Below are 27,372 nucleotides of genomic sequence, written 5' to 3'. Positions count from 1 at the left end.
CTATTTTTAATAAAAGTGAATACATTCAAGTTAAATGTGAATATAAATTCTGGATGAAACAAATCTACAACAACTGAACAGACCTCAGAGTCTCCAGTTTACAATCTGGACTCTCCAGAAAACCACACAGATCCTTCAGTCCTGAATCCTGCAGGTCATTGTTGTGACTCAGGTCCAGTTCTCTGAGATGGGAGGGGTTGGACTTCAGAGCTGAGACCAGAGAACAACAACTGATCTCTGACAAACTGCAGTTCTCCAACCTGAGTAAAGAATAAAAGATGTGACTTTAGGAGACAAAGTTCCTGCTTGAAAATGGTCAGCGTTTCATCATCTGTTCAGACCTGAAGGTTTAGAAAGTAGGAGTTTAGAAAATGAAAGTCCAACAGCTGAAACACCTAGAATTGAGCTCCGGCAGATAAGTCCACTCTAAAACCAGTCAAAACAGTCCGCAAACAAGCTTCAAAAGTTCTACACAGAAAACCAAACTTATCATGAATGACATATGGGAAGATGACATTTCTTGGCCTGACTTTGGACCAACACATGACATTTAACCCAGCTGTCAGTGTTTTAGCTCAGTCTGCAGGTAGAGCCCTGAACAAGTCTGAACACTGTGCTCATCTGGGAGTTCATACTTTCACTCTGTTCTATAATGTGTGTGTGTGTGTGTGTGTGTGTGTGTGTGTGTGTGTGTGTGTGTGTGTGTGTGTGTGTCGGACGATGCTTCTGCTGTCTGGGGATTCTGTGAATATTCTCTTTGTAATACTCAGCATCATAGAGCTATTGGTTATCTTACAGCAGTACACAGATTGACCTCAGTGTTGGCTCTTCATGGTGATTTGGGTTGGGAGCCCTCGAGTATCAGACATAAGAGACAAATGCTCCAGCTGTGGAACAGATCTGTGAAGCTGCCTGATCATAGAATTACTAAAAAGATATTTCATTCTGACACTTTGGCCCAATCCCAATGTTCACCCTATTCACTCCCACCAGTCCTCACCCCCCACCCCTTAACCTTCAAAAGGAAGTCACAAGGGGTATAGCTTTGCTTTTTCCCCAAGGAATTGGGACACCACTTACTATGTCACTGCACAATTTACATTCAAGCACGCAAGCGACTGGGTATTCCCAGCAGCGAGAGTGAGGGGAACAAAGAAAAGCTGTCCAGGTTCATTCAACTCTGCCTGCTAATCAAAGAAATGTTGGGAAAATAGGAAAGCAGTAACATGAGGAAGAGAACCAGCTGGATTCACTGGAGGTTTGGAAACCCATGAGGAGTGGTGATGATCCCAGGAGTACCAACGAGGAAAAAGGTGCCTGTATACTGGGACTCCATACCTGCCTGGGCTGGAGGAGCCCCACAACAGAGCTAACACAGTCCATCACTGTCCCCTCAACCATTTAACACACTGATCCACCATACGTCCACTCACACACACTGAACCCCGGAGGAAGTGGAACCAGCTGGGGGCGGGGACACACACACACACACACACTTTTTAGGGCATTGATGATTTAAGTTTTGTGTTGCCATGATTTGTGATAACTGGGTGAACTGTGTACTGTGATATGTTGTTTATGTCTGCCGATTAACCTTACGAGCAAATATTGCTTTGAGAGATTTTGATTTGTAGTGTGTATATTGGGTTACACATTACAGGTGCTTTTTTTTTTTTTTAAATGAACCTCAATTTGATTTCTGTATTAAAACCACCTTTGATTTAGACTTAGCCTTGACATTCTCTACACACATATTATTTTGTAGGTAGGAGTAACAGCTAGCCGGTGAATTTCTTTAGGTTACCCACACACCTAAATGATGACATCAAATCTGACAGGACAATAGTGTCTTTTGATCCAGCTCCTGTCTCCTGTCTGCTGCCCAACTACAGAGTGTGTTTGTAACCATTTCTAGACCCGAAGCTAGAATGTTCATTCATCCACAGATCATCATATCAGCAGTCCACTCAACCTCTGGTGTCTTTGAGTCCCTTAAATATTTTCCTGAATGAGAACTCCATCATCACAACTGTGACAGATGTCAAAAGCAGCAGAAAGGTTGTGTCCACCTCCCTAAAAGTAAATGATCTTCAGTGAACATAGATGACATCACTACAAACCTATTCAGTTATAATTTAAATAAAATTGTATCAAAAAATTAAATCCAGTTTTAGTATTCACACAAACATGAACTCTGACCTGAGAGCTTCCAGCTCACACTGTGGACTCTTCAGTCCAGCAGACAGCTGCTTCACTCCTGAATCCTGCAGGTTGTTGTTACTCAGGTCCAGATCTCTCAGACTGGAGGACTGGGAGCTGAGGACTGAGGACAGAGCTATACAGCTTCTGTCTGAGAGGTTACAGAAACTCAGCCTGAGGAGGAATCAGCAAAACAAGTGATTAAAGAAACATGTTTTTGATTCTCAACTAAAAAAAAGATCCAGTTGATCTAGATGGATTTATTTTTACATACAGAACTTTGTTGGAGGCTTTGACCACTGGCAGCAGCCTCAGAAGAGCCTCCTCTGAAGCAGAGTATTTCTTCAGGTCAAACACGTCCAGATCTTTTTCTGATGACAGTAAGATGAAGACCAGAGCTGACCATTGAGCAGGAGACAGTTTATCTGTGTAGAGACGTCCTGATCTCAGGGACTGTTGGATCTCCTCCACCAGAGAACCATCATTCAGTTCATTCAGACAGTGAAACAGGTTGATACTTTTCTCTGGAGACAGATCCTCACTGATCTTTGTCTTGATGTACTGGACTGTTTTCTGATTGGTCTCTGAGCTACTTCCTGTCTGTGTCACCAGGCCTCGTAGGAGAGTTTGGTTGGTCTGCAGTGAAAGACCCAGAAGGAACCGGAGGAACAAGTCCAGGTGTCCATTTGGACTCTGTAAGGCCTTATCCACAGCACTCTGGTAGAAAATTAAAGGTTCAGGTTTGTTCCTAAACAGTTTTGATCGCAGGGAGGTTGTTTTTTTTTCTGACATCAGATTGACTCCAGAGTTGATGAAGGTCAGATGGACATGAAGAGCAGCCAGAAACTCCTGAACACTCAGATGGACGAAGCAGAAGACCTTGTCCTGGTACAGTCCTGTCTCCTCTTTGAAGATCTGTGTCAACACTCCTGAGTAAACTGATGCTGCTCTGATATCGATGCCACACTCTGTCAGGTCTGATTCATAGAAGATCAGGTTTCCTTTCTGCAGCTGCTCAAAAGCCACTTCTCCCAGAGACTCAATCATCTTCCTGGTCTCTGGACTCCAGTGTGGATCTGACTCAGCTCCTCCATCGTACTTGACCTTCTTCACTTTGGACTGAACCACCAGGAAGTGGATGTACATCTCAGTCAGGGTCTTGGGCAGCTCTCCTCCCTCTCTGGTCTTCAACACCTCCTCCAGAACTGTAGCAGTGATCCAGCAGAAGACTGGGATGTGGCACATGATGTGGAGGCTTCGTGAGGTCTTGATGTGGGAGATGATCCTGCTGGCCTGCTCCTCATGTCTGAACCTCTTCCTGAAGTACTCCTCCTTCTGGGGGTCACTGAACCCTCTGACCTCTGTCACCATGTCAACACACTGAGGAGGGATCTGATTGGCTGCTGCAGGTCGTGTGGTTATCCAGAGGCGAGCAGAGGGAAGCAGTTTCCCCCTGATGAGGTTTGTCAGCAGCACGTCCACTGAGGTGGACTCTGTAGGATCAGTCAGGACCTCAGTGTTGTGGAAGTCCAGAGGAAGTCGACACTCATCCAGACCGTCAAAGATGAACGCAACCTGGAAGTGATCAAAGCTGCACATTCCTGCTTCTTTGGTTTCAGGGAAGAAGAGATGAACAAGTTCCACCAAGCTGAACTTCTTCTCTTTCAGCACATTCAGCTCTCTGAAGGTGAAGGGGAATGTGAACTCTATGTCCTGGTTGGCTTTGTCTTCAGCCCAGTCCAGAGTGAACTTCTGTGTTAAGACGGTTTTCCCAATGCCAGCCACTCCCTTTGTCATCACTATTCTGATTGGTTGGTCTCTTCCAGGTGGGGGTTTAAAGATGTCTTCTTGTCTGATGCTTGTTTCTGCTCTGTCCTGTTTCCTGGATGCTGTTTCAATCTGTCTGACCTCATGTTCCTCATTGACCTCTCCAGTCCCTCCCTCTGTGATGTAGAGCTCTGTGTAGATCTGATTCAGAAGGGTTGGGTTTCCTGCTTTAGAGATCCCCTCAAACACACACTGGAACTTCTTCTTCAGGGAACACTTGAATTTATGTTGACACACTTGAGCACGACTTTCTGAATAAAAAAAAAAAAAGAACAAAAGAGATTTAAAAAAAGAAAAAACTACAAGGTTGATATTTACTTCTCTTAAGGATTAAGAATATGATCATATTTCTCTCAGACTTTAGTAAATGTCTAATTGAACCATCATGTTAAATCCTCTTACTGCTCTGCAGACAGTCAGCCAGCTCCTCCTGCTTCATCCTCCTCAGGAAGTTCACTGTGATCTTCAGAAATGCCTCTCTGCTCCTCCTCTGCTCTTCATCCACCTCATCATCCTCATTCTTCATGAATTGTGGGTAATCTGGACTCAGACTCCTTTTGATTTTCTTCAGCTCGTTCTTCACAAAACAGACGATGTTCTCCTCCAGCAGCTGGAACACAATAACATCCTGTGTAAAGTTCACTCTCAGTATAAACTGATGGATCAAAGCATCAGATCATCAGTCAGCAGAGTTCAACTTTAGCTGCTGCTGTATCATCTGCTGCCACGTCTCTTTCCAGAGCTACACAGAAAGATTCAGACCTGCTGACTTCACTAAACTAACTTCACTGGTGTAACTTACTAAGTTTGACTTTAGATTCTGATCATCAGATGAAGACCAAACTGATACAGCCCTTCAACACATCAACTTAGGAAGTGAAAATTCAGGGTATTAACTGTGACTGTGGCTGAAGATGGATCAGACCACCTGAACTAGTTCACTGATGAATTATTCCATCTTTAAAACCTGTAGAGACAGAGTCCATGGAGGTCCAGGACTGAATCTGATTAACTTTGGTCTTTGTTATTAAGTCACAGCTGAAATCATCTGGAAAACAACTAAATAAACTTTTCTTTAGGATTCATTGCAGATGAAGGAGGAGCAGAAATGTTTTGTAAAAGTCTCCAACAGACCATATTCATCCAGAACATATCTGTTGAGGCTGATGGATTATTGCTCTGTGGTGAACTACAACTCCCAGTCCTCTCCCACTCTCTCCCACCCAAAACCTGTTCAATCCCAATTCAACTCCTGTCTGTCACAGAGTAAAGCTCTACTGGTCTAAAGAGTGCAGCTTCAAACTCAAGTCTTTGTTGGTGTCTGTTGTAGTCACTGGATGAACATTTACACACCATAAATATGGAGTCCAGGTCTGTGTGATGATGTTTGTCAGACTGAACTCTGAGGAGAAAAGACACAAACACACAGTTTGTTCCAGGAGTTTTCTATGAACACCAGAGAAACTGATAGACAAGCTTTGATACCTTTAATGAGTCAAACAACAACAAATGATCAGCTTTTACCTTTTTTCTTTGATAAAGTCATCCATAGACTGATCACTCTTCATGGACACACAGCTGGATACAGCAGACTGTTGTCCTCCCTTAAAGTTAATAGGTTGATACATAGACCGATCACTCTTCATGGACACACAGCTCAGTTCAGGAGAATCTGGTCTTGACTTCTGGTTGCTAGTAGAAACAGAATTGACATTTAAATAATTAATCACTAAGACCAAGTGTAGTTTTCCTCTGTAGAATCTCAAATCACGCAGAATATTTTATTATGGTTTTGTTTATTCAAACTTTGATTTGGATCCCTTTTTCTTTTGACTAACATTTTTCTGGCTTAAATTGAAAATGAAACACCAATAAAGATTATGATCATCATTATTCATGATATTTCCACATGTTGGTTCAGCCCCTGATGAAAAAAAAACAAAAACTCAAAAGTTCAGGATTAAAAAAAACAAAAAACAAAAAACAAAAAACAAAAAAAAAAAAACAGACCTAAGTGACAGTGAGAGTGAATAATGATGGACAGTTGGAGATCCTCATCTCACCTCTGAGCTTTGGTCTGACTCTCATGTTCCCCACACAGAGTGGTTTTAGAGGGAGGGGCTCCCTCCTCTCTGTCCTCACACTGATTCATAGCTGAGCCTCCACCTTCACACAAACACAACAAAAAGCTTCATTAACACAGGATTTACATCAGAGGACACAGTCATCATTACTGCCACTAATATGTCACTAACTTCAGCCTTTAACTCCCAACAACAAACTGTTTATTGAAGAATCTGACTGAAACCAGAGATAAAATCCAGAAACGGCATTCAACAATGTCGAATGTTCATCCCAACATTCAATTCAAATCATTACAAGCCTAATCAAACATCAGTTACATGGAAACCCGTCTGACCTTTGTAAGGGAAACCCCTGATTCAGGGAGGTGATTCTCTCATCTGATGTTTAGGATGCACCTTAAACATCTGATTATTTATTTGACACATTATTTAAATATTGTGCCTCCACAACTTCACATACAAATCAGTCTGATCTGTCAGTAATCAGGAAGTTTCAGAGAAATGTATCTCAGATCTGATGTGCTTCTTCTCTCTGTCCACTAGATGGTGGTATCTGACTGTAGGATGTGTTGATGGAGCTGATTTAATTCATGTCACATTATTGTGCATGTATATAGATAGCAAACCATCTTTATCTGTGACAGGAGCTCTACATTTGGTATCAAAGTATAATCCCAAATGTGTTACATTTATCACAAAAGTTTTATTTGTTTTCGAATCCAGAACAACTGTATTGACCCCCCCCCCAAAAAAAAAGAAAAAAAAATTGTCTTGGTGAAATAAATTGGAGATAGATTAAATACTACATCTGTTTTACAATACAAACCCTGATACTTCTGAGAAATCACACTTTCTGGGAAGACAAGTCTGTGCTATTGTTAGTGATAATTATTGGTGTTGATCTTTGAAACACAAAGACAACACCTCAGTCATTATCTGAGCTGTCAGACCAGTTCTGTCATTAAACTGTCAAACGTTAACACACCCTGTGGTGTTAAAGTATGAGGACAAAGACAGAAAAAAAAATAGAAGTCAACTCACAAGATCAGTGCTCTGTTGATTCATTAATGGGCATCAAAAACAACTTATCCTCAAATCATTGTCCTTTAACTCCAAAAGAAAAAGTATTAATATTATTTGTACACACTGAAAGCAGCCAATCAGCATCCAGAAAAGTTCTCCTGTCCAGTCAAACAGTGAAACAACACAATGTGATCACAGTGATCCTGTTCACACATTTACAGATTCTCACCTGCTGAACTCACTTCAGGGAGACTTTCTGACACTTTCCAGCTTCATGTGAAGAGAAGAAGCTGCTTGTTCTCCCTCATCAGTCCTGGTGTCTGTTTGAGCTGAGGAAAAGTCACATCCTCATAACTTCAGAGTCCAAAGTATGAAACATTAAAACCGCTCCAACCTGTTTTTGGTTTGTTGTTGTACTGCTGCTGTTAGTCAGCGAGGTGGAGATGGAGAAACAGAGCCGGTAAAACCGAGTCCAACAGAAATAGTCCGGTAGGGATACAAAAGTCCAACAAAAAGAGGAAACACAGACTGAGCTCGACTTTCTGAAAAACTAACAAAGTAACAACAGAGAGAGAAAACAAAAGGCGAGACTGAACAAACAGGGAACCAAGAGAGAGGCTGACTGAGAGACACCGGAGAACCTGAACGGAAAAACAGAGGACATGTTTATTAAAAAAAATAAAAATAAAAATAAAGCCCGAAGGAAAACCGCGAACGAGAGCAGCAGGAACAATGAGAAGAGGCAGGACACTCCGGCACTGAAGAGAAGTCCGAGGAGGGAATCTATGTGGGCTGATTGGCGGGAAATGCAGGACAGGTGTGCCTTATTAGGAGCGAGAGGAAACGCCCACTGGGACAGAACACAGGGGGGAGGGGCCGGGGGACACGTGACTTTAGCAACAAGGAAGCAGCTGACATACACAACCTTTATCATTCAGCCTGTTTCAGTCCACAGCTGTACTCTGCTGTTTTTGTTGGTTTACCTCTTCCACAAAACTTCAGGCTGCTCCAAAGGGAGACATGAAGACTGTGCAGAGAGACTGCTGAGTCCTTTTAATGGGACTTCAGTAGAGGAAGTTAGATGATCCAGTCAGGTGCTGTTATATCAAACATTAATCACCAAAGTACAAGCTCGCTGTTCATTTGTAAAAAAGCTGCATTTTAAACCTTCAGTGACCCCATTCTGAAGCAATAAACTCAGTCAGATCATTTTTGATAAAGAAATGAAGAAAGGAATACAAATGTTTTGGATTTTTTTTTTTGTTTTCACTTTGTAAAAAAAATTAATGAAACTATAAAACTGTGAAATGAACATATTGAAGTTAATTGAGCTTTATCAGTCAGACTGTATCATAATGATTCTGAACCTTCCACTTGCTTGTCAAGGATAATTATATTGATAATAGTTTTTTATTTTTCCATTATTTGGTACATTTTTGCAGCGCACAGTAAAAACGAATGTTAAACATTCATATATAATATATATATTAATATATAAAATATGGTCTTTCATATTCCAAGGAACTGTGTGAACAGAAAAAAGCAAAGACGCAGATCATAAACAGTGTTCTACATTGTTCTGTGTGAGATTTGCATTTTTTCAACCATTTTTTGCATTGCTTCAGTTAGATGAGGATCCAGTCAGGTCTAGCAAATACAAATCACCCGAGTACAAGCTCGCTGTTCATTTGTAAAAAAAGTTTCCTTTTAAACATCCAGTGCCTGCATTTTAAAGCATTAAACTCACAGTCAGGTCACCCTTCTAGAAAGGAATACTTCAAAATACAAAAGTTTTGGGGGGGAGTTATGTTTTCACTTTGTAAAAAAATAGTCAAGCCTCCTTTTTAACAGTGCAGCAAACAGCCAGCAAATCAATAAACAGCTAATACAGTCTGATTGAAACTGTAATTGTAACTGTACAGAGAGATGTGTCAATAAAGAATGGGGAATCAAAAAGAGAAAAGATTGTCATGTTTAACATGGATGTGTGTTAATCATCATGTGTTGATTCAAACAGCCTTACATGCCTCTGAAAAAAGGGAGAGTGGCTAAAATAGGATTTATTCCAGAGCTTTGCACTTCTGTGCTGCTTGTATGTTCTTCCTGTAAAAAAAAAAGAAAAAAAAGGAGGAAATCGAACATTTCCAAAACGCCGGTCCTTGATATGAGAACACAGTGTTCATCATGTACCGGCCTGCCCGGTGTGTGGCTGGTTCAGCCTGTGTTGTGCGGGGTGCTCCTGACAGGTCTGGGCTCGTTTGGTCGTTCAGGCCTCGTTGGCGCAGTAGGCAGCGCGTCAGTCTCATAATCTGAAGGTCGTGAGTTGGAGCCTCACACTGGGCACAGCTTTAGTTAATAATGAGGAGTTAGTAGAACCTCAGTTCCTTCAACACTCTTTGGTTTACATGACTTCTATGACACAGACAAGTATAAAGAATCTCATAACAGGTGTGATCTCACTCTTCCAGTTTAAAGGCACAACAGCTTGTGTTTTGATAAGCTGTTAACTCGCAGAGTGCGGCTGCATTTCTCTCGTCCAGACAGGGACTTCCAACATTTACGACAGGTTTTTCTCCGAAACCGCAAAACTCCGACATTTCAAACTTCAGGATGTGTTAGAAAACTAAATCACCTATTATATCATTACAGATGTAACACAGGAAATGATAATCACAATGTTTGAATCGAAAAATTGTCCGAATAAATTATGCCAGTTGTGTGATGACGTCATGTGTCACTTTCCTTACTGAGGAGTGACAGCAGAGGAACAAAGGAGGAGCTTGTGTTTGAACCTGTGTGAGAAAAACAGAAAAAAGAAGACTGTTTAGCAATGCTGGGGATTGCACCAAAGGATTCATATATGGAAAGCACACATTCTACCACTGAGCTACATTCCCTGCATGGTGTGGCAGCTTTAGCTAACCAGACAGCTTCTGAGCTCCCGCGACAGCTAAAACAGCGATCTGTCTGATGAAACCTTTTGGATGAGATGAGCCCGTTGATAATGCTTACTTAAAAATACTTTAAACATGAGCTCTGTGTCACATTCCTGCAGCTTGTGTAGAAACAGTTCATGCCATCAGAATGAACCTTCACCTGTCACAGTGTGTTAGAAGCCCTGTGGGCGGCCACACAGGGGATGTAGCTCAGTGGGAGAGCGCATGCTTCGCATGTATGAGGCCCCGGGTTCAATCCCCGGCATCTCCAGCATTTATAAGGAAGCATAGGAAATCCTGAAGTGCTCCATATTGTCCTGCTTACTCACTCAAACAAATTACTGACAACACACATAAGTATGTGTGAAAGACAAACTACTGGCTGCTGATCTAAAGTGTGTTTTTCACGTCATCCAGAGTTCACCCAGCCCCTCATCCACTCTGAATGGACGCAAAATGGTACCGTTTGTTTGTGCTGTAAATTTTTTTATTTGTGCTGCTGCAGTTTTATTGATGTTAGACATTTTAATTTCTGGTGATGAGGTCACACAGCCCCCCATGTTCTCCAAATGGACCCAAAGTGCAGTTGTCACCAAATTTATCAAACAGTAATGTCAGATGTTTAAAAGAAATGTTATTCTTAATTGAGCTCTTCATTCTGGATATGATTAATTTAACTTTATCTTTGGGTTAAGAACCCCAGACTCCCCAACTTACTGTATTGGATATCCTTCTTCCTGGTTAAGCTACCTGTGCTACTTTGTTCTGAAAATCCGATCTCAGTATCCTGTCTGCAGAAGTCTGATATCATAATCGTGAAAACTTAACTTTCTCCCCCAACCTGTCAATGATCTGGATAGTCTTCATGTGAAGGAGGAGGTGGTGAAACCAAGCAAAGATCCAGATAGCAGATACCAGGTCCATCCACAGCTAATGATTGAATCCTGGATGAGGCCGATGAAAATAAAGACCTCCTTCGAGCCAGAGTTGAACCAGCGACTTAAGGATTTCAGCTGTAAGCCTCTACAGTCCTCCGCTCTACCAACTGAGCTATCGAATGGAGCCGGTTGCCCTCTCCTCTTCTTGTCTCCTTTGACTAATGTTTACAGATTTGGGTGAGGGAAAACATGGAGAATGTCATTTATCACAGTATGATCAAATCCATGACTGTGGTCATGGATTTGATCCACGCTCTAACCAGCTGACGTTGAGGATAATTCTGACTGGATAGATAATTTTAAGTGGAATAGCAGCCTGCAACTTAGACAGATTAAAGCAACCACTGACGAGGATGGGATTCGAACCCACGCGTGCAGAGCACAATGGATTAGCAGTCCATCGCCTTAACCACTCGGCCACCTCGTCATGTCTGATTGCTTCAAAGGCAGATATTTATTAATTCTAGCTGGAATAACAGGCTGCAACAGGAAAAGTTCTGCATGTCTCTGTCTCTTGATGGGCTAATTTTTCAACAAATTTTTCGGCTCATTTGCTAGCTTTGGTTGTCAGAATGGCCGAGCGGTCTAAGGCGCTGCGTTCAGGTCGCAGTCTCCCCTGGAGGTGTGGGTTCAAATCCCACTTCTGACAGAAAGTGCTTTTCTTTCACCTCTACTGCAGCAAGGTGTGTTTGTGGACAAAGTTGTTTTGGTCTACTTTTGACCGCCCAAACTTTTAAAAGACCAAAATTCCTTTGACATGTTGAAATATTGCCACGCCGTGGCCTTGGAAAATTGAAACAACCTGGTTTTGTCCAGAAGGGGGACCAGAGGGTGTGTGCCAACTACACACACTACTACACTTCCCGGCCATTGCAGTTCAACTGTGTGTCTACAATTTAACTTTGTGTTTTACGTTTGTTTTCCTTCCTGAGATCCCAAGGAATGATTATTTGTGGGTGTTTTTGAATTTTTGGATGTCAGATCTTTGTAGTCCATAAAGAAAGGATGAGCTAGCATTAACTTTTCTGTTTCCTCATCAGAGACTGGCAGCTGGACACATGTCAGGATGGCCGAGTGGTCTAAGGCGCCAAACTTAAGTTACGCTACTTCCTGTGAAGCGGGGAATTCTGGTCTCTGAATGGAGGCGTGGGTTCGAACCCCACTCCTGACAACTTCTTGTGGATGAAAAATCTGCATAAAATTGGAATATGATTGCTTGACAATCAAGGGTTAGGACTGAAAACTCTAAAGTCTGTGGCTCCCTGTGGTAGAAATGGACAGCAGTTGTTGGACTAAATATAACTTAGCTGTTACTGAATCATATGTACAGGCTGAGTTAGATGTAGTGAACTTAAGTTTAACAGTTTAATGTGCAAAAAGAGACAAGACAGTTGTTCTTACCTGAGCTCCGGTAAGAAATCCCACCACTGCCAGTTTGTTTCTTATCAATGAAAACGAAGCTGAGTGCTGTTGTTCAGACTCATCTAAAAGGATGAGAGCACTCACTGGTGATTGGTTACCATAATCAGGGCAGGCATAGGGGCACACCTTTAGTTCCACTTCCAGATCATGGAAGCAATAATGAGAACAGATGATCTGACCCTGACGTGATTTAAACACGCAACCTTCTGATCTGGAGTCAGACGCGCTACCATTGCGCCACAGAGTCTTCCTGTGTGCTGGGTACTGATCTAAAGATAAACAAGGCTAATCAGTTAATCAGTAGCCTGCAGGGCGGGGAAGTTGTCAGCGTCTCCACACCACTTTGGTGGTGTAAACTGATGTGAAAGCGTACATCGCTCTGCAGCTGTCAACAGCAGGTGCTGCCGTAACATTTCAGAAGCCAAGCAACATTTACAAACAGTTAATTGGGGAATCAGCTGAATGAGGACAGATGTGACTTAAAGCACAACAAAGATCTTTCCCAGAAGGCCCTCAGACAAAGAAGCTGGGTAACAGCACAGACTGTCAGGAGTGGTATTTGAACCCTCAATTCCAGAGGAGACTGTCACCTGAACACAGCACCTTCAAAAGGCTTGTTGGAGAAATCCTTTCACTGTTTCAGTTTTAAAATGTTTTACACCAGAGAGAAACAAATCTGATTTGGGGACCTTCAGAGCTGCAGTCATATGCTCTACCGCTGAGCTTCACCCCCTTCCTCAGTGTGTGTTCCTTGAGGGCTTGTTGGTCTCGGGGTCTTATTTAGAATGAACGGCTCAATTAAATAAAAAACTCTCTTTAAAGAGGCTAGTTGGTACTGGGTCTGATAGACAGGTTGACAGGTGAATGATGCATCTACTGGCACCGGATGTGCATTCTAAAGTAAAAACTAAAATAACATTCAACCACCACTCAAAAAGGAGGCTCACAAACCAACTGTGAGCAGAGAGGAGGCTTCATCAGACAGTTTCTCTTTTCACCTGCTGCAGCAGCTCAGAGCCTCTGTGGTTAGGTAAAGGTCCAAAGAGGATGTAGCTCAGTGGTAGGATGTTCATCAAAACAAATGGCCAATGAAGGCAGAACCACTGCTCAGGCTAAAGACCAGACCGTGTTCAGATCTTCAGACATCTTCAGGTGCCGACAAGCATGATGAGGTGGCCGAGTGGTTAAGGTGATGGACTGCTAATCCATTGTGCTCTGCATGCGTGGGTTCGAATCCCATCCTCATCGGTGTCACTTTAGTCTGTCGGCAGAATTATCCAAAATGTCTGACTTTAGGTCCATCATGAATGATCTCTAAATGTGTTTGAAACCTGTTGAAGGTTAATTCAAAGGTTATCTGGATCTACTGTATCTGCTTTCAAAAACATTGTCAGATCTTTCAGTTTTTTCTACACAAGACTTTAGCTCTTTGGAGATACGGCAACAAGAGAAGGCCAAAATAAGGAGCTTACAACTCAAATACCAGTTAGTCAGAAAAATATGATGAGCCAAGTCCACTGTGACAAATAACAAAGGAAAATAAACTGTCACATTAATGTCCTGAATGTGCTGTGTGTAAATAATGAGGTTCATCAAAACAAAACGCCACACAAGTCAGAACCAGAGGTGGATGATGGAAACCATCCTCTGCTAAGGGGCGCCTCTGAAGAGACTGGGGCCTTAATCCAGCACCTTGGACCGCTCGGCCACACTACCACTGGGTGGATGGCTAAATTCATGCTGACAAGAGAAAGAGGGATGACAAAATCTTTATAGTTTGTACTGTGTTTGGAGGAAGAAAATTTCATAATTTGGCAGGAGTCCTGACTTTGTGGGATACTTAGGATGAGGTATCTTCAGCATACAATGAACATTAGTCCCTTTCCTGGCGGTAACCCTAACCCTTCAGATTATGAGACTGACGTGCTGCCTGCTGCACCAACGAGGCCTGGAACCCAGAGTAAGTAAAAGAGGGAGATGGAGGAGACCTGTCAGTGTTTGATGCAGATTGCAGATTTTTACAGAACAACATCAACAACTAATAACTCCACAACGAGACTGTGTGACGTCACTGGAGATCAAAGGCATTTCCTGTCTTTCATTGATTTCCAACGCGACACAGATGCATATGTCACTCTTTCACGTTCGCTTCAAATGGATGAGCGCAAGCGCACAAAGTCGCACAGAAATGTCCCTGGACTGATCATTGTAGGCGGCCTGGGTTCGACGCCCGGTATGGGAATTTCCTGTACAACAATGGACCTACCACTAGCAGGCCCCATGTTGGGCAATAAATATTTTCTTAGAAGCCCAACAATGAGTTGGAGAAATCTTCAGTTCACAGTTGAAACATTTATTAAGGTCACAGGTAAAGTAAGGCAGCGCTGGGTTTGAAGTGACAGAGCTCCCCCAGGATCTCTGCCAGAAAGAGCCCTGATATCTGGAAAAGTTTCACATTTATCTATTTGAGCTGGGTCTGCCCCGAACAGAGGTTGGACTTTCACACAAACAAATGTAACTGTCAGTCAGATGTACAAAGATGTCATTTACAAACAGTTTCTACTAACAGTTAGTTGAGGAATCAGTTGAATGAGGACAGATGCACAACAAAGATCTTTCCCAGAAGTTGGGGAATATAACTGGCCAGTTACCAGGGTGATGGACAGGCCAACCACTGTCCATGACTTGTTCTTAGAATATGTTAAACAATGTGTGTGAGTGTTGTTGTGGGTGTGTATCTACTGTCACAGACCGACTGTAGCTGAATAGATAGAACGGTTTCATCCTCCTCCTGGTCTGTAGACCAGTTGGGCACCATTGGCATGAGATCTACAGGATCTCAAGTTAAATTGTAGACACACAGTTAAACTGCAATGGCCAGGAATCAAACCCAGGTCAACTGCTTGGAAGGCAGCTATGCTCACCACTATGGTACCGTTTGTTTGCGCTGTAAAAATTCTTATTTGTACTGCTGCGGTTTTAGCGATGTTAGACATTTTAATTTCTGATGATGAAGTCACACAGCCCCCCATGTTCTCCAAATGGACCCAAAGTGCAGTTGTCACCAAATTTATCAAACAGTAATGTCAGATGTCAGATGTCAGTAATGTAAGATGTTCAATCTTAAATAAATACATAGCCTATCGTATCTCAAAGCTTTTGATCCAGTGAGACATTTATAAGCAGTTAGTTCCATTAGGCCACTGGGACAGATATTTAATATCTCCAAGAAGCGCGAATAGGTTAGGAAGGATACTAAATGTTGTAGTGTATGATCAATGCTCAGAAAACGTTTGACTACATCGTTGGTCTAGGGGTATGATTCTCGCTTCGGATGCGAGAGGTCTGACTGGAACTTTTCCTGTTGCAGCCTGCTATTCCTGCTAGAATTATCCTAAATATCTGCCTTTAAGGACATCGTGAACTAGCAGACAATTGGTCACCTGCCAAGATAAAAATATATATAATCACGCTGTGCACGTGCAAATGAAGATCATTATATGCATCATAATCATGGACCAGCAAAGATGGTGACAGATAGAACATCATGTTATGTCAGCACCACAAAAGTAGTACAAAGAAGTACCAAGATGTACAGAGGATCTGAAAATATTGCAAAGTAAGTGGCTGACCATCGTGACTCCTACCAAAGTTTGTCTGCTGTGAAAAGCAGTCAATCACCAATATCCCTTCTCCTCAGCACAGCATGAGCCACAAAACTACCACTGCTCTTGCTTCAGTTGCCAAGATACTGCAACTAACAACCAGACAGCAAACCTCACACAGCTCCATAGTGTAACAGTTAGCACGCCTATTGACTGAAAGGCAACAGATGGGCTCTTCCGGGATTTGAACCCAGGACCTCTCGCACCCTAAGCGAGAATCATACCACTAGACCAACGAGCCATGTGGACTGCGGAGTTCATGACAAAAAAGTGGGAGGAGTCTTTGATCCCTTTGATGTCATTAGAACCTTTGTGACATCACAGAATCAGCATCTCCTTTGATGGTGACTGATGGAACATTTGTGGCGTTATTTATTTATTTTTTTTTCATTATTTACACACAGCACATTCATGTGACAGTTAATGTGACAGTTTATTATATGCTAAAGAAACTTTGGTAAGAGTCACGATGGTCAGCCACATATGTTGGGGGTATTTTCAGATCCAAAATACATCCCTGTACATCAGAGTGGTGCTGCTACGGAGTGTTGCATCAGTGGCCACCATCACTTCAAGTAACCCAAATGGGAAAGATCCTTATTGACAGCATTGTTGCACTTTGCTACATCTGAACTAAAGATACAAATAAAATAATCTAAATTGGCTTTTATTTTGAAATGCTTGTATGGTGCGACTGCTCTTGTTCTTTCTGCAGCTCAAAGCATCAAGGAGTTGAAACGCAGCATAATGATAAAAATAAACAGTCTGTATTTTTTGGGAATTTTTAGGAACATTTTTTGCAGCTTTAGCAGCCCGGCTAGCTCAGTCGGTAGAGCATGAGACTCTTAATCTCAGGGTCGTGGTTTCGAGCCCCACGTTGGGTGATAAGTAGTTTCTTTTTTTTAGACCCAAACTTACCCAGCAGAACACTGCCTGGTTATGAGCAGGTTAAAAAGTAGAGACTTCCACCTGCAGTCTATCCAATGACATTGATTGGCTGACGAATTTTGGACTTTGTGTACGTGATTGTGGCCTCCAACATTTCTCACACATGATCCTTCTGCAGCTGGCACTCAGGTCGCACTGTCTCTTGGAGGTGTCAAATCCCACTTCTGACAGAAACCACTTTTCTTTCACCTCTAATGCTGTAAGGTGTGTTTGGGGACAAAGGTATTGGCGACATAACACTAAGGGCTCGTCTGGGATTTGAAGCTAGGACCTCGCGCACCCGAAGCAAGAATCATACCCCTAGACCAACGAGCCATTAGCTGCAATGCCTTAAAGGTGCTAAAGGGCATTCTGGTCTGGACTCCTGACAGTGTTATTTCAAAATTTGTTAACCAAACTCTTCCAAAGTGGATGAAAAATCTGTATAAAATGTGACTACGAACAAAATTCATGAGGATGAGTGGACACAGTTTAGTCCATTCATCTGTAATACACAGCTGCCCAACCACAAAGGGACTCGAACCCTCAGTCTTCTGATCCGAAGTCAGACGCCTTGTCCATTAGGCCACGTGGTCACTGGGCCTTGGTGATGTCCCATTGTCAGTCAGTCAACACTGCCTGGATACAACAGCGGTCAGGGCTGTATGATGTATGTTTATACTGAAACACTGACAGCTCTCCTCCAGCTCACTTTTTTACTTTCTCTTTACTTTTTTACTATTCTGGCAATAAGCTTCCCTTTCCCTGAGACAACTCCGGGGTGTAACAGATGTACAGCTGCGGTGAGGACGGGTTACAGGTCGTGACCTCTGACTTCAACAGAACCTGTTGAAGTCAGAGAAGCCTTCCTGAATTCATGTTGTCTAACTTACTGACACTTGAATAGTGGAGCTGCAGACAGCGGACACATCATATGAGGGGCTCCTCTGGGATTTACATAAAATAATCTAAACCGGCTTTTATTTTGAAATTATTTTTGGTGATTTTTTTGGAGGATGTTTTGCATTGCTAGCAGCCCGGCTTGCTCAGTCGGTAGAGCATGCAGCACCTGAACAGGGACTTGAACCCTGGATCAACCCTGATGCTCTTCAATAAGATCTGACTTCATTTTCCAAGCTGCCCCCTCGTGGTCATTTGATACACTGCAGGTGGAAATCTCAGTACTTTTTAACCACCACAGCCGCTTTGAGAAAGTGGATGTGGTGGTTAAAAATTACACAAAACTCCAGAGGACATTGCAAACTGAACGTAACGAGCACAGTGGCGCAGCGGAAGCGTGCTGGGCCCATAACCCAGAGGTCGATGGATCGAAATCATCCTCTGCTATTTACACACACTGGATGTCCCATCATGAGACATGAGTTTATCAGCAGCACTGATTAACAGGAAAACACAGAGAATGTTGTTTATCATATCTATAATACTGAGAGTTGAGCAGCAGTGCAGTGGCACTTCTGTTGTTGGCTACAAGACATCCTGCAGTGCTTCGCTCTCAGTGGAGTTCGTGCTCATCACTTCCTTTATTACAGCTTTGTTCAGCAGAAGGAAATTTGGTGATTAACCGCTTTTCACGCTCGGAAAACTTTAGTAAGACTAATGACAGCCCGTCAGAAAGTTGTGTTCAAATGTTTAATTCATTTGGTTTAAACAGATTCAGCACTCATCACAGTAATTTACAGTGACAAGCCTCCCTCTGTCTTTTCTTTCTCCCTTTGTAATTTCAACCCCCCCCCATCCCCATGTGAAAACATGCAGTGTGATGTCGTTGTTTTTGTCAGTCAGCACTGCCCCAACAAGTAGCACTTACTGAATTCAACAGTCAAGTCAGTGCTCAAGTTAAAGTAACATTTGTGACTTTCAAACTACTTCCTTATCCCCCACCCCCCATATCACTGATAATATCTGCTGTCCTGGTGATTGAAGAAAGGAAGGAATGGCATTCCTACGCAGATTCCACAGGTGACCAAGAAGAGACGTTTTCTTTGCTCTACAACGTAACTTTGTGAAAATAACATGTCTGTGGTTGTTTTCTGATCCCTCCTTCGTTTCTTCATGTCTTCTGTTTGTGTCTCTCTCTCGGAGTGATGTTGTTACTGAAGCCGACTCTGACCCCTCACTGAGCGGGTCGGTGCGGAGAAACACTCCGTTACCTCCGACAGCTGAGCGGTATCGCTTCTCGGCCTTTTGGCTAAGATCAAGTGTAGTATCTGTTCTTATCAGTTTAATATCTGATACGTCCCCTACCCGGGGACCATATATTAAATAGATTTTTGGAACAGGGAGATGGAATAGGGGCTTGCTCCGTCCACTCCACGCATCGACCTGGTATTGCAGTATCTCCAGGAACGGTGCACTCCCTCTGTGTGTTCAATACAAGTCCTGTTCAGCTCAACATCACCTTAAACACATGATGTTGTCTTCATGTGTGTAACGCTGAGTGTACAGAGTGTTCATGTTCAGTTTATGGTTTTAGAATCAGTGATGCATTCATGTAGAAACATCAGTTTAATGTTGATGATTTCATCAGGTTATATTCTGCTGACCAGACTGAATCAATAAAGTTTTGTTTCAACACGTCATCGTTTAAATGTTGGTTGTATTTTGCATTTGTCAGCTGAATCCACAGAGTGACTGAAATGATGAAGTAAATCCAGGAAAGGAAAAACATTTGGCTCTGAATCTCAATGTAGATTTGAACAAAGAGCTCCAGCTGAAGAAAACAATGCTGTCTGTTTCCAGATGATGAAGAACTCAGTTCTCAGTTGATGCTCAGTTATCGCCATCTAGTGGACAGATGGTAGAAGTTGATTCCTGAAAGGAGGAAGTGACTTTTCCTCAGATCAAACTGTTGAAGGAGAACGAGCAGCTTCTTCCTCACTGACTCACTCAACTTCTGTCTCCTGGGTTTGGATTTGAGCCTCTTTCTCAGGCGAGCACACAGAAAAAATAAGATTTTCTATTCCAACAATATTCGTGATGTCCTCACGTATGAATGAATGTTTCACAAATGAGGCAGCAGCTACTCTTCCTGGGGTCCAAATGAAAATGCACATCTGCAGTCAAACAGGTTCAGGTCAGGTGCAGAGTCCTACATTAAAACAAACCACTTTACCATCAACCTCAACTGCATTTTTTGTAAACACTTGTTCTTATTATTAATGTTAAGACCCAGAAAGCAGCATATTTGATTGATAACCTGATCACAGATCAATAATCAGCCATTGGAAGAAGCTCTGAAACTTTCTTCTGCAGTCAGAACTCATCCACCTTCAGACTGGACATCTTCTGACTGTAGAACTGGAGCTTTTTATACATCTCACTGCAGCACAATAAAGTCCTCTGTGAGTATTGTGTGTCCCACAGTGTACATGACATCTGAGCAGCAATACTTCCACCTGCTGGAGATTTATTGTTACTACAGCTGTAAAATAAATCTATCAGAACATGAACTCAGTCTGTAGAATCCAGAAGATTAATGACACACTTTGTCCTGCTGTTATTGAATCAAATCCTACTTTAGGTTTTCTATATATTAAACTAATGAGCACTGTTGGGGCTCAAACAGAAAAAGACAAAGGCAAGATTTTTCTTTTTCTTTGTGCTTGCGTATGAAAGCATGTAGTTTCATGGTGGTGGCAGGGGGCACCCAGATTTGAACTGGGGCAAGTGTCTTGTCAGGATACTTCAAGTAACACAGACATCAAACTTCACACAGCTACATGTGCTTCCATGGTGTCATCATGAGCACTCTGGACTCTAAATCTGTCATTCATAACAGTTTTAGATTTAACTAAACTCTTCATGATTGGACCGCAGAGACTGGAACCTAAATCCAGCGCCTTGGACCGCATAACCACATAACTTCACCCGTTTCACTGCAATAATGCCACATGTCTCACATTGTCTAACTTCTCAAAGTTGTGACTTTGGATGAAAGATACACTGTTACATGGATCAAAGGCAGCAGCTCTTCAGACTCACACATCATTCAAACCTTCAAGGAAGTGACACACTACGTTTGTCTTTGGAGCTTCATTAACAGAGTGCACTCTATTGTGGAAATGGGAGGAGTCTTTGATCTCTGTGATGTCATTAGAACCTTTGTGACATCACAGAATCAGCATCTCCTTTGATGGTTACTGATGGAACAGGAAAAGGTCAGACCCTGATATAATCTTGTGAACCCACAAGCTTGCCTTTTTTCTTTGTGTATTTGTGTCAGACTTTCCTTCCTTAATTGTAGATACCTAACATTCTGCCTAATACTATACTTAAGGTAGTTGAATAGGGGTGCAGATTATTGGACACAATATGTGAAGGGCTCGTCCGGGATTTGAACCCGGGACCTCTCACACCCAAAGCGAGAATCATACCCCTAGACCAACAAGCCCTTGACACGCATGTGAGAGGTAGCTGGATCGATGCCCACATTTGTCACAAATCCATGACTGTGGTGTTATTAGCACCACGCTCTAACTTGATGAAGATTTGATACAACCATTTTGTGGACTGAACTTCCATCAAAGGCTTGCAGAGAAACAACATGGTAAAGCAAAGCACAAAACTGTGGGCATCGATCCCACTACCACTCACATGCTAAGCGAGCCCTGTACCATTTGAGCTAATTGGCATGCTAGCATGCAAGCTAAGCTTTGGGAAAAGGCCCTTTAACAACAGCAAGGTGTGTTTGGGGACAAAGTTCTTTTGACCGGCCAAACTTTTAAAAGACCAAAATTCCTTTGACATGTCAAAATATTACCATTCTGTCCTTGGAAAATGGAAACAACCTGGTTTTGTCCACTCCACACGTTTGAGGAAATGCAAATTTTGAGCCTCTGTGCGATCTAATCAGGCGGTCTTTGAGTATTGTGGACTCGCAAATTTTTAAGCAAATTTCAGGCAGGAGTTGATCACACAACCATTATAATTTTAAGACTAAGCCACACAGAAAATATATATTACATAACAACTAATTATGCTTGGATGAATTAAATAGTATTTTTTTATTTAAAAATAAGTGAAAACACCAAGAACAAGTGTGCATGTGGAGACATCCTCTTGATGATGAAATGAAAATCTGATTTTATTCCCATTTATATTTATAACTGTAAACTACCTCTTAAAGGTAAATGTAAAATCAATTGAAGAGTACATCTAAACTTACACGTTGACTTGAGTAGTAAATGCTTCTCATGCTGTTTCTCCTTTGCTGCTGCAGCGGTGTTATATTTACGGGGAAACATGTTCTCATCCTCTCCATGGGCCTGCTTTCAGACCTCCAACTCCCCTGGGTTGAAATAACTGGATCTCCATTGATGATGGCTTTTTATAGAGGTTATGATGCTGAGCTGCTTAAAGTGTCTGTCTTGTAAACAGGACATCCTGCATTCAAACCCCAGCAGTGCTTCACTCTCAGTGGAGTTCCTGCTCATCACTTCCTGTATTACAGCTTTTGCTTGCAGTTTCTGCCAAATAAGACACAAAACTTATTGTGGGCTGTTTACAGGGACATTTAGATTTTCAGTCCAACATTCTCCCAACTGAGCCATTTCGGGTGGAAGAGTTTGTTTCACAGAACGTGTCAGGAGGGACAAGTCACAGGCTCCAGTGGTGCCGACAGAAGCAACAACAAAACTGGAACTAATTTTCACTGCCATGCAGATGAGCCCCACAACCTCTCACATGCTAAGCGAGCGCTTTACCATTTGAGCTAATTCCCCTGGGCTGGCATGCAAGCTAAGCTTTGGAAAAAAAGCGGTGAATAGATCGAAGGAGGCAGACTGGGTACTGAAATTTGCTTTACTTCCACTGCTATGGAAAACTGCTGGGAGTTAAAACAAGAAAGGTTAATACTGAAGTTTGTTTTCAAGACTGAAGATCTTCCCTCTTCAGCTAGTGCAGCTTCAGTATGGCATTTTTACGATTGTAATGATGTCATCTTCAAATACTGCAGACTTTGGATAGTGAACAGCTAGCTGTTGCTAAAAAGCCATTAGCAGAGGATGGTTTCGATCCATCAACCTCTGGGTTATGGGCCCAGCACGCTTCCACTGCGCCACTCTGCTCATAGGACCCCCAAAGAGAAGTACTTGTACAAAAGGACGTCATCAGTCTTTCTAATTGAAATGATCAGTGATGCATTCTAAGTTGTTTTTGTCAGTCAGCACTGCCCCAACAAGTAGCACTTACTGAATTCAACAGTCAAGTTAGTGCTCAAGTTAAGGTAACATTTGTGACTTTCAATTACTTCCTAATCCCCCACCCCCCATATCACTGATAATATCTGCTGTCCTGGTGATTGAAGAAAAGAAGGAATGACATTCCTCATCTTTTTTGTCCAAATTCCAACCAGGACAACCCCAAAGAGAAGCACTTATGCACAAAGACTTCATCAGTGTCTCTGATTGGAGTGATCTGAGTTAGATCTGAAGAAAACATGGCTCCAAGACTTACTGTTGTTTTTGCCATTTAACAATGAAAGGGGAAAAGAGAGCAAAGAGAATAGAAACATTCATGGAGAAAATAGTCATCGTTGAATGACTCGTTGAATTGGCTACGTCACATTAAGCTTCAATTCTGACCTAACTCTGGTGATTATTGATTAGGGCAGTGTTGTTTCAACTGATCTGAAGAAATCTGTTAAAAATGGGAATCATTTTGTTGAAATTCTAACCAGGACAACCTCAAAGAGAAGCACTTTTGCACAAAGAATTCATCAGCGTTTCTGATTGAGGTGGTCTGAGTTAGATTCTAAGAGTCTAATGGGAAATGGGTAAAGGAAGGAAAACTTCTGAAATCACCAACACTACCCCAACTAATAGCACTTACTGCTCTCAGAATACAAGTTGGTGCTTCAGTTCGGGAAATATTGATGACTCATTCATTTGATCTGAAGAAAACTGTTTTTTTTTTTTTAAATTCCATCCAGGACAACCCCAAAGAGAAGCACTGATACAAAAGACATCAGTGTTTCTAATTGAAATGATCAGTATTGTATTCTAAGAAGATGTTGTTGTCTTTGTCAGTCAGCACTGCCCCAACAAGTAGCACTTACTGAATTCAACAGTCAAGTCAGTGCTCAAGTTAAGGTAACATTTGTGACTTTCAAATTACTTTCTTAATCCTCACCCCCCATATCATTGATAGCAGTTGCGGTTGGGGTGATTGACAGAGAAGGAATGGCATTGCTCATCATTTTTGTCCAAATTCCAACCAGGACAACCCCAAAGAGAAGCACTTATGCACAAAGACTTCATCAGTGTCTCTGATTGGAGTGATTCGGGTTAAATAGCTCACACATGATCTCCCCCAAAGAGTCTTGCAGCCACTTCCCTGTTGTGTCTGAATGAAATCACTCCCACTTGTCTACTTTGTTGAGACGGTTTCAGTGGTCTTGGTAATTGTTCATATCAGGAACAGACAACGATCCTCTTAAATTCATGAGGTCCTTTAGCATATGGTGAGACGGCAGCTAACTGTGGTGATTGGTTATTAGGGGAGTGTTGCTGCAGCTGATCTGACCAAATCTGTTCAAAATGGGAATCTTTGCTTTTTTTTTTTGTTTTCTTTTGTTTTCCAACCAATTCCAACCAAAACTAGAGATTCAAATTTGTGTTATTCATTGACACAGCACCAACAAAGAGCATGTACTACTTTCTGAACACAAGTCTGTGCTTCGGTTCAGGAAAGGTTGATGACAAATTCAGCTGCTTTTAAGAAATTTATTTAAACTGGTTTTAATTCCATCCAGGACAACCCCAAAGAGAAGCACTTGTACAAAAGGACGTCATCAGTCTTTCTAATTGAAATGATCAGTGATGCATTCTAAGATGTCTTTGTCAGTCAGCACTGCCCCAACAAGTAGCACTTACTGAATTCAACAGCCAAGTCAGTGCTCAAGTTAAGGTAACATTTGTGACTTTCAAATTACTTTCTTAACCCCCACCACCCAAAAATTGATAGAACCTCATCTGCTTGTGATTGGCTTTTGAAATCACCAACATTACCCCAACTAATAGCACTTACTGCTCTCAGAATACAAGTCTGTGCTTCAGTTCGGGAAATGTTCGTGACAAATTCGCGAATTTAGCTGTTTTAAAGAAATCTATCAAAACTTTAATTCCATCCAGGAAAACCCCAAAGAGAAGCACTTATGCACAAAGACTTCATCAGTGTCTCTGATTGGAGTGATCCGAGTTAGATCTGAAGAAAACATGGCTCCAAGAATTAATGTCGTTTTTGTGAATTAACCCTGAAAGGGGAAAAGAGAGCAAAGAGAATAGAAGTCAGATTGAGCTCAAATTTTTACCTCACATGATCTCCTCCAAAGAGTCTTTGCAGCCACTTCCCAGTTGTGTTGCAGTTCCAATGGACTCCCTTTCAGGCTTTTACCTGAATTTATCTTATACCTGAATGAAACCACTCCCACAGCTCCCTGTCTACTTAGTTTGGGCGGTTTCAATGGTCTTGGTAATGGTTTGTAATGAAGAACACATTTAGTCCATCAGGAACAGACAACGATCCTCTTAAATTCATGAGGACCGTTAGCATATGATGAGAGGACTGTTAACTCTGGTGATTAATGTTGCTGCAGCTGATCTGAACTTATCTTTTCAAAATGGCCATCTTTGTTGTTGTTTTGATTCTAACCAAAACTTCTTTCCACCAAATTGTTAAATAAACTCTCTGTCCTGGTTAATCCTTGGATGGAATGAAAAACATTTGAAATCACAAACTCTGCCCCAACAAATAGCACTTACTGCTCTGAAAACACAAGTCTGTTCTTCAGTTGCAGAAATGTTGATGACAAATTCATAGATTTAGCTGATCTCAAGAAATCATTAAAAACGGGTCAAATTTCCACCAGAGCAACCTCAAAGAATTAGAGTTAGAATTAGAATGTTTTTATTGCCATCATACACAACGTATAACAAACTTTAAAGACAACTCTGTGGTACAAAATATAATTATAAAATAAGAAAGATAAAAGATGAAGTAAAAAATAAAATGTATGAATATATTTACAAAAGAAGCCAGTAAGAATATATGTACAGTTGAGAATTAGCATGACTGTAGATAACGGTGGAAATAAATAAAAAAGTAAAAAAACAAAAAGTAGCTATTACTGAATTTAACAGTTAAGGTAACATAAGGTAAGAAGAAAGAAAGGACACATTGACAGAACCACTGTGCTTCATACCAGGACACAGCAGCGTGAATCATGAATCATCATGAATCATGTTCGGGAAATGTTTATGACAAATTCATGACTTTGGCTGATTTTAAAAAATAAATAGAAATAAATAAAATATTCTGTCCAAATTGCAAACAGGACAACCCCAAAGAGAAACACTCATGCAGAAATGAATCAGCAGTGTCTCTGACTGATGTGATCTGAGTTAGAAGACATTGATTCAGTTAACGCTGCCCCAACAAGCAGCATTTACTGAATCCAAGTGAATCAAGACAACAAACACGTTGGATAATTAATTGTGACTCTGGACTTTTTTCCAGTTTGTTGAATAAATGTGTTGTCCCCCTTCAGCAGGAAGTTTCTGTGGGCTTGGTAACAGTTTGAAGAACAGAATGATCAGACCAGGGCCTTCACTGTGGGACTTTGGAGAAGTGGATGGTGAACAGAACATCCAGCATTAGTGGGCTCAGCCAGCCGAAATAGCTCAGCTGGGAGAGCGTTAGACTGAAGATCTAAAGGTCCCTGGTTCAATCCCGGGTTTCGGCATCAGAGGTGGTACCTGAGTGAGGTTCAAGCTCAGGTTTTTTTGACCTGCATTTCCAATATTCTCCCTCCTCTTTCAACCACAGCATGAAATATTGTGAGGTTGGATGCGTCACGCTGACTGGTTGTGTGTCCCAAAGGCTGTCAAACACATCTTTCTTCCATTTTCTCCTCCAAACAGTTTTGAGATTTCCCATAATGTCATATGTGTGTCATTTTTGCAGTGAAGTATTTAATTAAATGTAAAACTGTTATAAACGGAGTGTTGCATCAGTGGCCACCATCACTTCAAGTAACCCAAATGGGAAAGATCCTTATCGACAGCATTGTTGCGCTTTGCTACATCTGAGCTAAAGATACAAATAAAATAATCTAAACCGGCTTTTATTTTGAAATGATTTTTGGCGATTTTTTTTTTTTTTGGAGGATGTTTTGAATTTCTAGCAGCCCGGCTAGCTCAGTCGGTAGAGCATGAGACTCTTAATCTCAGGGTCGTGGGTTCGAGCCCCACGTTGGGCGATAAGCAGTTTTTTTTTAGACCCAAAGTTACATTTCCAATATTCTGCCTCGTCTTTCAACCACAACCACATGAAA

General features: G+C 41.8%; 14 non-coding genes across 14 annotated transcripts; 8 read left to right on the top strand and 6 right to left on the bottom strand.

Moving 5' to 3' along the window:
• Positions 1-10,268: 10,268 nt before the first annotated feature.
• Positions 10,269-10,340, top strand: trnaa-cgc (transfer RNA alanine (anticodon CGC)). Its single transcript has one exon. It is a non-coding gene; the product is annotated as a tRNA-Ala (tRNA).
• A 701-nt stretch (positions 10,341-11,041) lies between these two features.
• On the bottom strand, positions 11,042-11,129 carry trnay-gua (transfer RNA tyrosine (anticodon GUA)). The gene is given in 2 exon segments: positions 11,042-11,077; positions 11,093-11,129. It is a non-coding gene; the product is annotated as a tRNA-Tyr (tRNA).
• Positions 11,130-11,352: 223 nt separating this feature from the next.
• trnas-gcu (transfer RNA serine (anticodon GCU)) lies at positions 11,353-11,434 on the bottom strand. The gene has a single exon. It is a non-coding gene; the product is annotated as a tRNA-Ser (tRNA).
• Positions 11,435-11,573: 139 nt separating this feature from the next.
• Positions 11,574-11,656, top strand: trnal-cag (transfer RNA leucine (anticodon CAG)). Its single transcript has one exon. It is a non-coding gene; the product is annotated as a tRNA-Leu (tRNA).
• A 411-nt stretch (positions 11,657-12,067) lies between these two features.
• trnal-uaa (transfer RNA leucine (anticodon UAA)) lies at positions 12,068-12,178 on the top strand. The gene is made up of 2 exons: positions 12,068-12,105; positions 12,133-12,178. It is a non-coding gene; the product is annotated as a tRNA-Leu (tRNA).
• A 426-nt stretch (positions 12,179-12,604) lies between these two features.
• Positions 12,605-12,676, bottom strand: trnaw-cca (transfer RNA tryptophan (anticodon CCA)). Its single transcript has one exon. It is a non-coding gene; the product is annotated as a tRNA-Trp (tRNA).
• Positions 12,677-13,595: 919 nt separating this feature from the next.
• On the top strand, positions 13,596-13,677 carry trnas-gcu (transfer RNA serine (anticodon GCU)). The gene has a single exon. It is a non-coding gene; the product is annotated as a tRNA-Ser (tRNA).
• Positions 13,678-16,263: 2,586 nt separating this feature from the next.
• trnap-agg (transfer RNA proline (anticodon AGG)) lies at positions 16,264-16,335 on the bottom strand. The gene has a single exon. It is a non-coding gene; the product is annotated as a tRNA-Pro (tRNA).
• Positions 16,336-16,905: 570 nt separating this feature from the next.
• trnak-cuu (transfer RNA lysine (anticodon CUU)) lies at positions 16,906-16,978 on the top strand. The gene has a single exon. It is a non-coding gene; the product is annotated as a tRNA-Lys (tRNA).
• A 566-nt stretch (positions 16,979-17,544) lies between these two features.
• On the bottom strand, positions 17,545-17,617 carry trnar-ucg (transfer RNA arginine (anticodon UCG)). Its single transcript has one exon. It is a non-coding gene; the product is annotated as a tRNA-Arg (tRNA).
• Positions 17,618-19,210: 1,593 nt separating this feature from the next.
• On the top strand, positions 19,211-19,401 carry LOC115057711 (U2 spliceosomal RNA). Its single transcript, XR_003841942.1, has one exon. It is a non-coding gene; the product is annotated as a U2 spliceosomal RNA (small nuclear RNA).
• Positions 19,402-21,360: 1,959 nt separating this feature from the next.
• Positions 21,361-21,432, bottom strand: trnap-ugg (transfer RNA proline (anticodon UGG)). Its single transcript has one exon. It is a non-coding gene; the product is annotated as a tRNA-Pro (tRNA).
• Positions 21,433-26,708: 5,276 nt separating this feature from the next.
• On the top strand, positions 26,709-26,781 carry trnaf-gaa (transfer RNA phenylalanine (anticodon GAA)). Its single transcript has one exon. It is a non-coding gene; the product is annotated as a tRNA-Phe (tRNA).
• A 443-nt stretch (positions 26,782-27,224) lies between these two features.
• Positions 27,225-27,297, top strand: trnak-cuu (transfer RNA lysine (anticodon CUU)). Its single transcript has one exon. It is a non-coding gene; the product is annotated as a tRNA-Lys (tRNA).
• The last annotated feature ends 75 nt before the right edge of the window (positions 27,298-27,372 follow it).

This window comes from Echeneis naucrates, chromosome 2 (genome assembly GCF_900963305.1).
Source record: "Echeneis naucrates chromosome 2, fEcheNa1.1, whole genome shotgun sequence".
In the NCBI taxonomy this organism is placed as follows: Eukaryota; Metazoa; Chordata; class Actinopteri; order Carangiformes; family Echeneidae; genus Echeneis; species Echeneis naucrates.
This window is presented reverse-complemented; position numbering and strand designations above follow the sequence as displayed.